This window comes from Entelurus aequoreus, linkage group LG04 (genome assembly GCF_033978785.1).
Source record: "Entelurus aequoreus isolate RoL-2023_Sb linkage group LG04, RoL_Eaeq_v1.1, whole genome shotgun sequence".
In the NCBI taxonomy this organism is placed as follows: Eukaryota; Metazoa; Chordata; class Actinopteri; order Syngnathiformes; family Syngnathidae; genus Entelurus; species Entelurus aequoreus.
Genome location: NC_084734.1, coordinates 1,348,426 through 1,364,763, shown reverse-complemented (window position 1 = coordinate 1,364,763; position 16,338 = coordinate 1,348,426). Strand labels below are relative to the sequence as shown.

The 16,338-nt window shown below is 34.0% G+C and overlaps 1 protein-coding gene across 3 annotated transcripts in view; it reads left to right on the top strand.

The window, feature by feature from the left end:
* Window positions 1–13,396: 13,396 nt before the first annotated feature.
* The window catches only part of drp2 (dystrophin related protein 2), a 299,389-nt gene continuing 296,447 nt past the window's right edge, over window positions 13,397–16,338 (top strand). Inside the window, exon 1 of one of the 3 annotated variants that reach the window (XM_062043976.1) lies at window positions 13,397–13,409. The gene's annotated coding sequence lies outside the window, so the exon portion shown is untranslated. Of the gene's footprint in view, window positions 13,410–15,115; window positions 15,231–15,581; window positions 15,850–16,338 lie in introns of those variants that run through there. The other 2 variants (XM_062043975.1, XM_062043974.1) reach the window with 2 other exon arrangements.

Sequence of the window (16,338 nt, the reverse complement as noted above, 5' to 3'; positions counted from 1 at the left end):
TATGGCAGTAGCACTCTGCTGTTTTTAAAGATTATTTACCTTGAAAACACTAGTCCAAGATCCTCTATATGACAGTAGCACTCTGCTGTTTTTAAAGATTATTTACCTTGAAAACACTAGTCCAAGATCCTCTATATGACAGTAGCACTCTGCTGTTTTTAAATATTATTTACCTTGAAAACACTAGTCAAAGATCCTCTATATGACAGTAGCACTCTGCTGTTTTTAAAGATTATTTACCTTGAAAACACTAGTCAAAGATCCTCTATATGACAGTAGCACTCTGCTGTTTTTAAAGATTATTTACCTTGAAAACACGAGTCAAAGATCCTCTATATGACAGTAGCACTCTGCTGTTTTTAAAGATTATTTACCTTGAAAACACTAGTCAAAGATCCTCTATATGACAGTAGCACTCTGCTGTTTTTAAAGATTATTTACCTTGAAAACACTAGTCAAAGATCCTCTATATGACAGTAGCACTCTGCTGTTTTAAAGATTATTTACCTTGAAAACACTAGTCCAAGATCCTCTATATGACAGTAGCACTCTGCTGTTTTTAAGATTATTTACCTTGAAAACACTAGTCCAAGATCCTCTATATGACAGTAGCACTCTGCTGTTTTAAAGATTATTTACCTTGAAAACACTAGTCAAAGATCCTCTATATGACAGTAGCACTCTGCTGTTTTAAAGATTATTTACCTTGAAAACACTAGTCAAAGATCCTCTATATGACAGTAGCACTCTGCTGTTTTAAAGATTATTTACCTTGAAAACACTAGTCCAAGATCCTCTATATGACAGTAGCACTCTGCTGTTTTAAAGATTATTTACCTTGAAAACACTAGTCAAAGATCCTCTATATGACAGTAGCACTCTGCTGTTTTAAAGATTATTTACCTTGAAAACACTAGTCCAAGATCCTCTATATGGCAGTAGCACTCTGCTGTTTTTAAAGATTATTTACCTTGAAAACACTAGTCCAAGATCCTCTATATGACAGTAGCACTCTGCTGTTTTTAAAGATTATTTACCTTGAAAACACTAGTCCAAGATCCTCTATATGACAGTAGCACTCTGCTGTTTTTAAATATTATTTACCTTGAAAACACTAGTCAAAGATCCTCTATATGACAGTAGCACTCTGCTGTTTTTAAAGATTATTTACCTTGAAAACACTAGTCAAAGATCCTCTATATGACAGTAGCACTCTGCTGTTTTTAAAGATTATTTACCTTGAAAACACGAGTCAAAGATCCTCTATATGACAGTAGCACTCTGCTGTTTTTAAAGATTATTTACCTTGAAAACACTAGTCAAAGATCCTCTATATGACAGTAGCACTCTGCTGTTTTTAAAGATTATTTACCTTGAAAACACTAGTCAAAGATCCTCTATATGACAGTAGCACTCTGCTGTTTTAAAGATTATTTACCTTGAAAACACTAGTCCAAGATCCTCTATATGACAGTAGCACTCTGCTGTTTTTAAGATTATTTACCTTGAAAACACTAGTCCAAGATCCTCTATATGACAGTAGCACTCTGCTGTTTTAAAGATTATTTACCTTGAAAACACTAGTCAAAGATCCTCTATATGACAGTAGCACTCTGCTGTTTTAAAGATTATTTACCTTGAAAACACTAGTCAAAGATCCTCTATATGACAGTAGCACTCTGCTGTTTTAAAGATTATTTACCTTGAAAACACTAGTCCAAGATCCTCTATATGGCAGTAGCACTCTGCTGTTTTTAAAGATTATTTACCTTGAAAACACTAGTCCAAGATCCTCTATATGACAGTAGCACTCTGCTGTTTTTAAAGATTATTTACCTTGAAAACACTAGTCCAAGATCCTCTATATGACAGTAGCACTCTGCTGTTTTTAAATATTATTTACCTTGAAAACACTAGTCAAAGATCCTCTATATGACAGTAGCACTCTGCTGTTTTTAAAGATTATTTACCTTGAAAACACTAGTCAAAGATCCTCTATATGACAGTAGCACTCTGCTGTTTTTAAAGATTATTTACCTTGAAAACACGAGTCAAAGATCCTCTATATGACAGTAGCACTCTGCTGTTTTTAAAGATTATTTACCTTGAAAACACTAGTCAAAGATCCTCTATATGACAGTAGCACTCTGCTGTTTTTAAAGATTATTTACCTTGAAAACACTAGTCAAAGATCCTCTATATGACAGTAGCACTCTGCTGTTTTAAAGATTATTTACCTTGAAAACACTAGTCCAAGATCCTCTATATGACAGTAGCACTCTGCTGTTTTTAAGATTATTTACCTTGAAAACACTAGTCCAAGATCCTCTATATGACAGTAGCACTCTGCTGTTTTAAAGATTATTTACCTTGAAAACACTAGTCAAAGATCCTCTATATGACAGTAGCACTCTGCTGTTTTAAAGATTATTTACCTTGAAAACACTAGTCAAAGATCCTCTATATGACAGTAGCACTCTGCTGTTTTAAAGATTATTTACCTTGAAAACACTAGTCCAAGATCCTCTATATGACAGTAGCACTCTGCTGTTTTAAAGATTATTTACCTTGAAAACACTAGTCAAAGATCCTCTATATGACAGTAGCACTCTGCTGTTTTAAAGATTATTTACCTTGAAAACACTAGTCCAAGATCCTCTATACGGCAGTAGCACTCTGCTGTTTTTAAAGATTATTTACCTTGAAAACACTAGTCCAAGATCCTCTATATGACAGTAGCACTCTGCTGTTTTAAAGATGTTTTACCTTTGAAAACACTAGTCCAAGATCCTCTATATGACAGTAGCACTCTGCTGTTTTTAAAGACTATTTACCTTGAAAACACTAGTCCAAGATCCTCTATATGACAGTAGCACTCTGCTGTTTTAAAGATTTTTTACCTTTGAAAACACTAGTCCAAGATCCTCTATATGACAGTAGCACTCTGCTGTTTTTAAGATTATTTACCTTGAAAACACTAGTCCAAGATCCTCTATATGACAGTAGCACTCTGCTGTTTTAAAGATTATTTACCTTGAAAACACTAGTCCAAGATCCTCTATATGACAGTAGCACTCTGCTGTTTTAAAGATTATTTACCTTGAAAACACTAGTCCAAGATCCTCTATACGGCAGTAGCACTCTGCTGTTTTTAAAGATTTTTTACCTTGAAAACACTAGTCCAAGATCCTCTATATGACAGTAGCACTCTGCTGTTTTAAAGATTATTTACCTTGAAAACACTAGTCAAAGATCCTCTATATGACAGTAGCACTCTGCTGTTTTTAAAGATTATTTACCTTGAAAACACTGGTCCAAGATCCTCTATATGACAGTAGTACTCTGCTGTTTTTAAAGATGATTTACCTTGAAAACACTAGTCCAAGATCCTCTATATGACAGTAGCACTCTGCTGTTTTAAAGATTATTTACCTTGAAAACACTAGTCCAAGATCCTCTATATGACAGTAGCACTCTGCTGTTTTAAAGATTATTTACCTTCAAAACACTAGTCCAAGATCCTCTATACGGCAGTAGCACTCTGCTGTTTTTAAAGATTTTTTACCTTGAAAACACTAGTCCAAGATCCTCTATATGACAGTAGCACTCTGCTGTTTTAAAGATTATTTACCTTGAAAACACTAGTCAAAGATCCTCTATATGACAGTAGCACTCTGCTGTTTTTAAAGATTATTTACCTTGAAAACACTGGTCCAAGATCCTCTATATGACAGTAGTACTCTGCTGTTTTTAAAGATGATTTACCTTGAAAACACTAGTCCAAGATCCTCTATATGACAGTAGCACTCTGCTGTTTTTAAGATTATTTACCTTGAAAACACTAGTCAAAGATCCTCTATATGACAGTAGCACTCTGCTGTTTTTAAAGATTATTTACCTTGAAAACACTAGTCCAAGATCCTCTATATGACAGTAGCACTCTGCTGTTTTTAAAGATTATTTACCTTGAAAACACTAGTCCAAGATCCTCTATATGACAGTAGCACTCTGCTGTTTTTAAAGATTATTTACCTTGAAAACACTAGTCAAAGATCCTCTATATGACAGTAGCACTCTGCTGTTTTTAAAGATTATTTACCTTGAAAACACTAGTCAAAGATCCACTATATGACAGTAGCACTCTGCTGTTTTTAAACATTATTTACCTTGAAAACACTAGTCAAAGATCCTCTATATGACAGTAGCACTCTGCTGTTTTAAAGATTTTTTACCTTGAAAACACTAGTCAAAGATCCACTATATGGCAGTAGCACTCTGCTGTTTTTAAAGATTATTTATCTTGAAAACACTAGTCCAAGATCCTCTATATGACAGTAGCACTCTGCTGTTTTAAAGATTATTTACCTTGAAAACACTAGTCCAAGATCCTCTATATGACAGTAGCACTCTGCTGTTTTAAAGATTATTTACCTTGAAAACACTAGTCAAAGATCCTCTATATGACAGTAGCACTCTGCTGTTTTTAAAGATTATTTACCTTGAAAACACTAGTCCAAGATCCTCTATATGACAGTAGCACTCTGCTGTTTTAAAGATTATTTACCTTGAAAACACTAGTCCAAGATCCTCTATATGACAGTAGCACTCTGCTGTTTTTAAAGATTATTTACCTTGAAAACACTAGTCCAAGATCCTCTATATGACAGTAGCACTCTGCTGTTTTTAAAGATTTTTTACCTTTGAAAACACTAGTCCAAGATCCTCTATATGACAGTAGCACTCTGCTGTTTTTAAAGATTATTTATCTTGAAAACACTAGTCCAAGATCCTCTATATGGCAGTAGCACTCTGCTGTTTTTAAAGATTATTTACCTTGAAAAAAAAGAGAAAGAAAGACTGTTACCTGTCATGACAGGCCATGACAGGTAACAGTCTTTCTTTCTCTTTTTTTGGACCAGCTTTTCTTTGATGGACCTGTCAAGGTTGATCATCTTCACCAGGAGGAGGGAACACGGACTTGGTCAGCAGCGAGAGCAAAATTGTGCCTCGTCACTGCTGACCGGCTAAAGAAACAAAATAGTGTTCGGGTGTTGTGTGAATGACACACTGGGAGAAACGGGAAAAGAAAGCCACTCTTAAAGGGCAACTGCACTTTTTATCGTCATTTTACCTATTGTTCACAATCATTAAGCGAGACAAAATGTTTTTTTTTGCATTCTAACATGTAAAAACCGTCTCGTTCTTGGTGGCTAGCAATGCAGCTAATGTAAGCAATCAGTTCTACCTCTAAATCACTTTGGAAAATGTATTCAAAAACCGTCAAAAATACTTCATTTACGTTGTACAACTTGTGTAATAACCAAGATGTAGCGACATTGTTGTTGTGAGAGCGTTTGCTAGCGTAGTAACACATCAGCGCGATACAGTTTTAGCCGTAAAAGCTAGCTATGGAAATAGATAAGCTAGCTTCTACGTCAAAATGCTTTTGAGTTTGTAATTCACAACACGGTGATAGGACACCAATCTGTACTGAGTGAAAAACGTTAATCATATTACAGTATCTGTAAAGTATTATTTCATGTTTTGTATGTACACAACTAGCCAGACAGATTATGTACTTTAGTTGTAATAACACACATGACGTGCTGCGTGTATCAAGTGTGACTCACCCCATGGACAGTTGTTTGTCTGGTCCAGCTGGCCGGGGCTGTTTTTTCTGGTTTATTTAGGTAAGCACTCCATTTATGTCGAAATAGCATGGCTTCAAATTCCAAATGTTGCTGCTTCGAGTCCCTTTCCCCTCACTCTGTTGGCTTCCGTCTGCTCCAACGTCTCACTCTTCCTTTCATGCTGGCTTCTAGAAGCAGTAGTTCATCCTCAGTATGTTCAGCTTCCAAAAGATAAGGTCGTGAATCACCAAACAGTGCAGTTCCCCTTTAAAGGCCTACTGAAATGAATTTTTTTTATTTAAACGGGGATAGCAGATCTATTCTATGTGTCATACTTGATCATTTCGCGATATTGCCATATTTTTGCTGAAAGGATTTAGTATAGAACAACGACGATAAAGATTGCAACTTTTGGTATCTGATAAAAAAAGGCTTGCCCCTACCGGAAGTAGCGTGACGTAGTCAGTTGAACATATACGCAAAGTTCCCCATTGTTTACAATGATGGCCGCATGAAGTGAGAGAGATTCGGACCGAGAAAGCGACGATTTCCCCATTAATTTGAGCGAGGATGAAAGATTTGTGGATGAGGAAAGTGCAAGTGAAGGACTAGTGGGGAGTTGAAGCTATTCAGATAGGGAAGATGCTGTGAGAGCCGGGGGTGACCTGATATTCAGCTGGGAATGACTACAACAGTAAATAAACACAAGACATATATATACTCTATTAGCCACAACACAACCAGGCTTATATTTAATATGCCACAAATTAATCCTGCATAAAAACACCTGCGTGTTTGTTATGCTAGCTCCTAGCTCCTATGCTAGCTCCTAGCTCCATAGAACACGCCAATACAATTCAAACACCTGATCAACACACACAATCACTCAGCCCAAAAGACCGTTCACCTAACCCAAGGTTCATAAAGCTTATATATTTTAAAAAAGTTACGTACATACGCAAAAAAAAGTTGCGCACATACGGTCAAGCGATCAAATGTTTAGAAGCCAAAGCTGCATACTCACAGTAGCACGTCTGCGTCTTTGTCATCCAAATCAAAGTAATCCTGGTAAGAATCTGTGTTGTCCCAGTTCTCTACAGGCGTCTGTGTATCGAAGTCAAAAGTCCTCCTGGTTAGAGTCTCTGTTATCCGAGTTCTTCCATCTTGACTGCATCTTTCGGGAATGTAAACAAAGAAGCGCCGGCTGTGTACTGTTGTTGCTGACTACGTTCGAAAAATACGTCCATTTCGCACCGACAACTTTCTTCTTTGCTTGCTCAGCTTCCTTCTCCATAATGCAATGAACATGATTGCAACAGATTCACGAACACAGATGTCCAGAATACTGTGGAATTATGAAATGAAAACAGAGCTTTTTCGTATTGGCTTCAATGTGGAAGGCATACCCGTGTTCGCTGGTCTACGTCACGCGCATACGTCATCCTCAGAGGCGTTTCGAACCGGAAGTTTAGCGGCAAATTTAAAATGTCACTTTATAAGTTAACCCGGCCGTATTGGCATGTGTTGTAATGTTAAGATTTCATCATTGATATATAAACTATCAGACTGCGTGGTCGGTAGTAGTGGGTTTCAGTAGGCCTTTAAGTGTGCCTGAATGAATGTGTTTATGATCGCGTCTCTCGTCTTAGCAAAGAACGAGCAGCCGCGTGATATTGTTGCAGATAGCATTTATTTACGCTCCGTGCTTCTTTATAGCGAGGAAATCCATTCCCAGCGTAGACATTTGTCTGAAAATCAATGCCTCGATTACGTCTGCTTCTCTTTCTCTTCGGCTCGGCTAATTTACTTCAAAAGACGGCTGCAGAGTAAACTTACTATTGTTGGATTTATTACAGTATTACAGTATTTAAGTAATTACAGTATTCTGTATTCAAACAATTACAGTATTCTGTATTTAAACAATGAACTCTCCCGTTAACAGCTAACTTAGCAAATAGGTTAGTAACCAGTTTTATTAGCTATGTTAACAACGATGTCAGCTTACTTAGTAGTCAATTCTATTAGCTGGGTTAGCAACTAGTTTAACAACTGTATTTTCCAACCCCCAAAAAACTAATTAGAAAGTAATTGTAGCAGTTAGGTTAGCTGCTAATTCAGAAGCTTGGTTTTAGCAGATGAGTTAGCATCTTAATTAGCAGCCAGCCTGGTTAGCATATAATTTAGAGGTTCACAGCAACTTGGTTTAGCTGCTGCCTTAGCCTTTGAGTTATTAATTGGTTAGCATCCGAATTGTTTTTTTTTTAGAGTTAGCATCTTGATTAAAAGCTACCCTGGTGAGCATCTAATTTAATTTACAGTAAGCAGCTAAGTTAACAGAAATTGGGTTTAGAAGCCGTGTTAAAATGGGTTAGCAGTTGAATTAGCATCTGGATTAGCAACTAATTGAAAAGCTTGGTTTCAGCAGATGATTTAGAAGCTTGATTAGCAGCAAGCCTAGTTAGCATCTAATTTACAATAAGAAGCTAGTTTTAAAGCAACTTCACAAGTGGTAGAAAATGGATGGATGCTTCAGATGCTATGTTAGCTTCTTGATAAAAAAAAGGGGTTAACAGTTGAATTAACATCTACATTAGCAGCTCATTTAGAAGCTTGATTCGAAGCTAGCCTTGTTAGCATCTAATTTACAGTAAGAAGCTAGTTTTAAAGCAACTTGCTTCAGCTGCCGTGTTAGCGTCTCAATTAGAAATGGGTTACCAGTTGAATTAGCATCTAAATTAGCAGCCAGCCTGGTTAGCATCTAATTTACAGTAAGAAGCTAGTTTTAAAGCAACTTGCTTCAGCTGCCGTGTTAGCGTCTCAATTAAAAATGGGTTACCAGTTGAATTAGCATCTAGATTAGCAGCCAGCCTGGTTAGCATCTAATTTACAGTAAGAAGCTAGTTTTAAAGCAACTTCACAAGTGGTAGAAAATGGATGGATGCTTCAGATGCTGTGTTAGCTTCTTGATAAAAAAGGGGTTAACAGTTGAATTAACATCTAGATTAGCAGCTAATTTAGAAACTTGATTCGAAGCTAGCCTTGTTAGCATCTAATTTACAGTCAAAGCTAGTTTTAAAGCAACTTGCTTCAGCTGCCGTGTTAGCGTCTCAATTAAAAATGGGTTACCAGTTGAATTAGCATCTAGATTAGCAGCCAGCCTGGTTAGCATCTAATTTACAGTAAGAAGCTAGTTTTAAAGCAACTTGCTTCAGCTGCCGTGTTAGCGTCTCAATTAAAAATGGGTTACCAGTTGAATTAGCATCTAGATTAGCAGCCAGCCTGGTTAGCATCTAATTTACAGTAAGAAGCTAGTTTGAAAGCAACTTCACAAGTAAATGGATGGCTTTTAACAGATGAGTTAGCACTTTGAATAGCAACTGATCTGATTCGCATGTCATATAGAGTAAGAAGCTAAGTTTGTAGCAATTAGCTTTAGCATCTGTGTTAGCGTGGGGGTTAAAAGCTAAATGTTAGCATCTCATTGGAATGTAGTTTCATTTCTCTCTCCTTCTTTCTTTCTTATTTCCTCTGCCAGCGTTTTCTTGCTGCTTGTGGCTTTCTTAGAGCGAGGACTAGAAAGTCCACTTGACTTAGATTGTATTGTTTTGCATGCGTCTCCAGTCCTGGTGTGATGCTCTGCCAGCACACGTCTCTTCTTTTCTGACATCCTTCACTGCACTGCGGGGGAGCACTCATTTCCAGGAACTTATTCCTGGAATGTGGACAACTAATTCATGCTCATATTGTCCCTCGCTCTCTAGACGTCAACCTAGTCAGCTTCTTATTGATGTCAACTCTCAGGGTTTCATCACAACTAGCATGAAGTGCTTATTCAAGCTAGCATGAAAAAGCTAACATGAAGTGGTTGTTAACGCTAACATAAAACACTTATTATAGCTAACATGTTAAAGCTATATACATTCTGTGTATATATATATACACAGTATGTATATATGATATATGTATATGCAATACAGACTTGACTTCAACACTTAGTGCACTGATAGTCTCACATTCCTCAGTTGCTACGTTATTTACTGCTGAAAAGGATCTTGGTCGCTAAAAGAAGTTTCACACTGCTAAAATGAAAAGTTGGGATTGCTAATATTATAATATTATAATATTTCTTCTCCAAAACATGAATAAACAAAAGTGCGTTAGAGACTTCCACTTTAGTCCAGAGAAATGAATTCAAATGCAATAATTATGAGCGATAATTGAAGATCCATTTTGACTTGGAGAGTTGAAGTTGCTGCATTATTCAATTCATATTTGATGCTAAATTAAACTCCTTCTCCCCCAAAAAGGAGCTCTTATTTTGTCATGTTGTGACACATCATTATAATTATTATTATATATATTATTGGACAACATCATTATAATTATTATTATATATATTATTGGACAACATCATTATAATTATTATTATATACATTATTGGACAACATCATTATAATTATTATTATATACATTATTGGACAACATCATTATAATTATTATTGTATATATTATTGGACAACATTATAATTATTATTGTATATATTATTGGACGACATAAGTATAATTATTATTGTATATATTATTGGACAACATCATTATAATTATTATTATATACATTATTGGACAACATCATTATAATTATTATTGTATACATTATTGGACAACATCATTATAATTATTATTGTATATATTATTGGACAACATCATTATAATTATTATTATATACATTATTGGACAACATCATTATAATTATTATTGTATATATTATTGGACAACATTATAATTATTATTGTATATATTATTGGACGACATAAGTATAATTATTATTGTATATATTATTGGACAACATCATTATAATTATTATTATATACATTATTGGACAACATCATTATAATTATTATTGTATACATTATTGAACAACATCATTATAATTATTATTGTATATATTATTGGACAACATCATTATAATTATTATTATATACATTATTGGACAACATCATTATAATTATTATTGTATATATTATTGGACAACATCATTATAATTATTATTGTATATATTATTGGACAACATCATTATAATTATTATTATATACATTATTGGACAACATCATTATAATTATTATTGTATATATTATTGGACAACATTATAATTATTATTGTATATATTATTGGACGACATAAGTATAATTATTATTGTATATATTAATGGACAACATCATCATAATTATTATTATATATATTATTGGACAACATCATTATAATTATTATTGTATATTTTATTGAACAACATCATTAGAATTATTATTGTATATATTGTTGAACAACATTATAATTATTATTGTATATATTATTGGACAACATCATTATAATTATTATTGTATATATTATTGGACAAAATCATTATAATTATTATATATATTATTGGACAACATCATTATAATTATCATTGTATATATTATTGAACAACATCATTATAATTATTATTATATATATTATTGGACAACATCATTATAATTATTATTATATATATTATTGAACAACATCATTATAATTATTATTGTATATATTATTGAACAACATCATTATAATTATTATTATATATATTATTGGACAACATCATTATAATTATTATTGTATATATTATTGGACAACATCATAATTATTATTGTATATATTATTGAACAACATCATTATAATAATTATTATATATATTATTGGACAACATCATTATAATAATTATTATATATATTATTGGACAACATCATTATAATTATTATAATACACATTATTGGACAACATCATTATAATTATTATTGTATATATTATTGGACAACATTATAATTATTATTGCATATATTATTGAACAACATTATTATAATTATTATTGCACATATTATTGAACAACATCATTATAATTATTATTGTATATATTATTGAACAACATTATTATAATTATTATTGCACATATTATTGGACAACATCTGTCACACCCCGCTTCGGGTGAAGGTAATGTAACCTTTGCAAACCGGACTTTCAAATCAAGGATGGCAAGGCACGCAGTTGGTAACAGTTTACAAACATTTATTGAAATCCCCCCAAAAAAGTGTCAAAAGGTAAACGATGACAGGAAAACAAAGCACCTACAATCTGTAATGGTAATAAACAGAGGCAATATTAGTATTGTATATTATATATAGTACATGTATATTCTAAATACATTTCAAAGTTACATGCGTTAAATACGCCTATGTAATTAATCAAAATAAGCATATTAAAAATAATTATAATTAATACATGTATTCATAATCAAAGGTCAATAATCAAATATGTCAAAGTAAAGAATTAAATCATCAAAACAGATTCAGCAACATCAATTAGCATTCAACAAAACTCATTTAACCGGTTACAACCCAACATAATGTCATCATCAAACTAATCACCTCAGTAGATGTTTGCTGCATGAAGACCAGGGGCCGTACTTATCAAGCTTCTTAGAATTACTCCTAAGAAGTCTGCTAAGAGTTGACTTAAGAGTAAATAAATTATTTGCTGAAAGCTGCACTTAAAAGTTAGTTATCAAGCGTCTTACTCACACTTTCAGCGAAGTGTAGGACTGAATCTTAAGTGTCACACTCAGAGCTGAATTACGACATTACTATGTGCCGTAAACGGAATTTTAGGTGACGTCATTTCTGTGTCCATAGAAATGACCAATCACGGAAGGGAATCCGTTGTCTAAGAATAAAGAAATATCTTGGAAATATTTAAGTGGACAATGGGAGTGTATATTTTGACAATAAACTACAAAATAATACAAAACAAACTAGTCCCCGCCGGCACTCACGCTACCGCTCCCTCTCTTCTGTCGCCCACACACTCACTGACGTCACTCACCTCACGGCCACACACATACGCTACTGTCATAACATTTTCTTTCCAATTCATTAATTAGGCAACTAATTTGAAACTGGTGTGGGTGGCTCTATATATACTAGCCCACTGCAGACACATGCAGAAATCAACAAGGAATCGAAAAGTATTAAATCTGTGACAAAAATAATATCCGCTCTGTCTAAACGATACCGTTTGATCAGCTGCTCGTCATCAAAAAAACCAAAACATTGTTCCGTTCCCTGAACGTTCGCGCACGTCTCTCTCGCCTCAGTGCCATCCCCTGCTGGCAACTCCTAACCACTTAAGACACCTCTGAAGGTCTCTTAAATATCGTGGAGAGTAGGAGTGATTCTTAGACTTAAGAACGTTGATAAAAAGCTTTTATTCTTAAGTTTGAGAGTAGGACTAAATTTCGCAAATTCTCAGGAGTTAAGTGTAAAATGTCACTCTAAGAAGCTTGATAAGTACGGCCCCAGAACTCCTGCTCAGGACAGAGAACCTCCTCCGCCAGAGACCGACAGCAGACTGTCAGAAAAACGGCATTTTCCAACTGAAATAGCTCATAGCCCCGCCCACTAGCTGGGACCAATTTGACAGGGGGAATTAAGAAAACAGTTATTTTGCAAATGACACCATAAATAACCATCACATGTCTAAAAAGTATTCACATAGTACTTTTGCATGTGTAGAGCAGTCATTTTTGTACACAGTATATTCAGGCTTAGGTAACATCACTTTTAAATGTCCAGTGTCCTTCTGTAACACCCAGCTTTTGACAATCATGGTTCCACCCAAATTTGGCCTAATTAGTGAATGCAGGTGTGTTCACCTATATAAAGCCCTCAACCCCACCCTGACTCTTTTAGTCAACTGTTCAGAGCCATGGTGAGTGACGGGTAACAATTTGTTTGTTGAGCACATGCTTTTCACTGGCTAACAAGATTGAATGTTTGTAGTTTGTCCATGTTGAGCTTCCTAACAAATGTGCACGCCGTCTGTGAGGAAGTCCAAAGGTCAAACAGTGACAGTGTGGGGTCAAACTGTCACAACATCATTATAATTATTATTGTATATATTATTGGACAACATAAGTATAATTATTATTGTATACATTATTGGACAACATCATTATAATTATTATTGTATATATTATTGAACAACATCATTATAATTATTGTATATATTATTGGACAACATCATTATAATTATTATTGTATATATTATTGGACAACATAAGTATAATTATTATTGTATATATTATTGGACAACATCATTATAATTATTATTGTATATATTATTGGACAACATCATTATAATTATTATTGTATATATTATTGGACAACATAAGTATAATTATTATTATATATATTATTGGACAACATCATTATAATTATTATTGTATATATTATTGGACAACATAAGTATAATTATTATTGTATATATTATTGGACAACATCATTATAATTATTATTGTATATATTATTGGACAACATAAGTATAATTATTATTGTATATATTATTGGACAACATCATTATAATTATTATTGTATATATTATTGGACAACATAAGTATAATTATTATTGTATATATTATTGAACAACATAAGTATAATTATTATTGTATATATTATTGAACAACATAAGTATAATTATTATTGTATATATTATTGAACAACATAAGTATAATTATTATTGTATATATTATTGGACAACATCATTACAATTATTATTGTATATATTATTGGACAACATCATTATAATTATCATTGTATATATTATTGAACAACATAAGTATAATTATTATTGTATATATCATTGGACAACATAAGTATAATTATTATTATATATATTATTGGACAACATCATTATAATTATTATTGTATATATTATTGGACAACATAAGTCTAACTATTATTGTATATATTATTGGACAACATCATTATAATTATTATTGTATATATCATTGGTCTCAAAGTTAAGACTTTTTAAAAAACCTCAATGAAGATGATTTAGACTATTTCACGTCCTTACAGACAAAAAGTACAAAGACAAGAAAAGGAAGGTCAAAGGACCAGAATGACTCGTGTGATCTTCTAGGAGTTCATTCACTCTGAAAAACAAAATGCTTAAGCTAAATAAAAATACAGCAAAATAGTGTAAACTCATTGAAAGCAAACATCAGAAGAGACATTTTTTAAGACTTGCCATAGAAAAGTTTTCTTGCTTGATGTCAAATGTTTGTTGGACAACATTTCTTCAAAATTACAATACAAATAAATGTGGAGTGCATATCATGATGTCAAGATAATGGCACAAGCACAGGGGTCGTCAACCCGCGGCTCTAGAGCCGCATGTGGCTCTTTAGCGCCGCCCTAGTGGCTCTCTGGAGCTTTTTTAAAAATTTATGAAAAATGAGGGAAAAAAAAAAGTTTTTGTTTTAATATGGTGTCCGTAGGAGGAAAAACATGACGCAAACCTCCCTAATTGTTATAAAGCACACTGTTTATATTAAACATGCTTCAGCTTCACTGATTTGAGTATTTGGCGAGCGCAGTTTTGTCCTACTAATTTTGGCGGTCCTTGAACTCACCGTAGTTTGTTTACAAGTATAACTTCCTCCGACTTTCTAGGACGTGTTTTATGCCACTTCTTTTTCTGTCTCATTTTGTCCACCACACTTTTAACGTTGTGCGTGAAGGCACAAAGGTGAGTTTTGTTGATGTTATTGACTTGTGTGGAGTGCTACTCAGACATAGTTGGTCACTGCATGACTGCAAGCTAATCGATGCTAACATGCTATTTAGGCTAGCTATATGTACATATTGCAGCATTATGCCTCATTTGTAGCTATATTTGAGCTCATTTAGTTTCCTTTAAGTCATCTTAATTCAATTTATATCTCATGACACACTATCTGTATGTAATATGGCTTTTAATTTGTTGCGGCTCCAGACAGATTTTTTTTTTTTGGTCCTATGGGTGAGGGCAGACATCCGGGCAACTGAGCTACATACGGGTTCTTCGAGCCTCAGCAACGAGACTGGCGTTGAAAACAAACTGTCGCCATTACTCTTTAACCTGTCGACCTACGCTGGTTAAACCCGTCATTCCGCCTCCAAAATGCCGAAAAACTGTGTTGTTTTTGGTTGTGCTAACCACAACTGGAAACAGGGAAAACAAAGGTTGTATTTTGTTCTGCCAAAGCGCGATAAAAGCCCACAGAGACGAGACAAATGGCTCGCAGCTTTACACCGGGAAAACGAGGACGGTTCTCACTGGAGTCCCCCAAAGGCCCGGGTCGTGTGTTCGGATCACTTCGTTTCTGGTAAATATAAGGAACAAAAATCCACCTTCTTAACCACAACTTGGCTATACCGTCCGTGCTAATGTTGTACTTGTTGAATTTTTACCTTATAACGTTCGACAGCTGAAGTTGTTGTTGTACAAAAATAACATGCGGTTTATACTATATAGCAGGGGTCACCAACGCGGTGCCCGCGGGCACCAGGTAGCTCGTAAGGACCAGATGAGTAGCCCGCTGGCCTGTTCTAAAAATAGCTCAAATAGCAGCACTTACCAGTGAGCTGCCTCTATTTTTAAAATTTTATTTATTTACTAGCAAGCTGGTCTCGCTTTGCCCGACATTTTTAATTCTAAGAGAGACAAAACTCAAATAGAATACGAAAATCCAAGAAAAATATTTTAAAGGCTTGGTCTTCACTTGTTTAAATAAATTCATTATTTTTTTTACTTTGCTTCTTATAACTTTCAGAATGACAATTTTAGAGAAAAAATACAACCTTAAAAATGATTT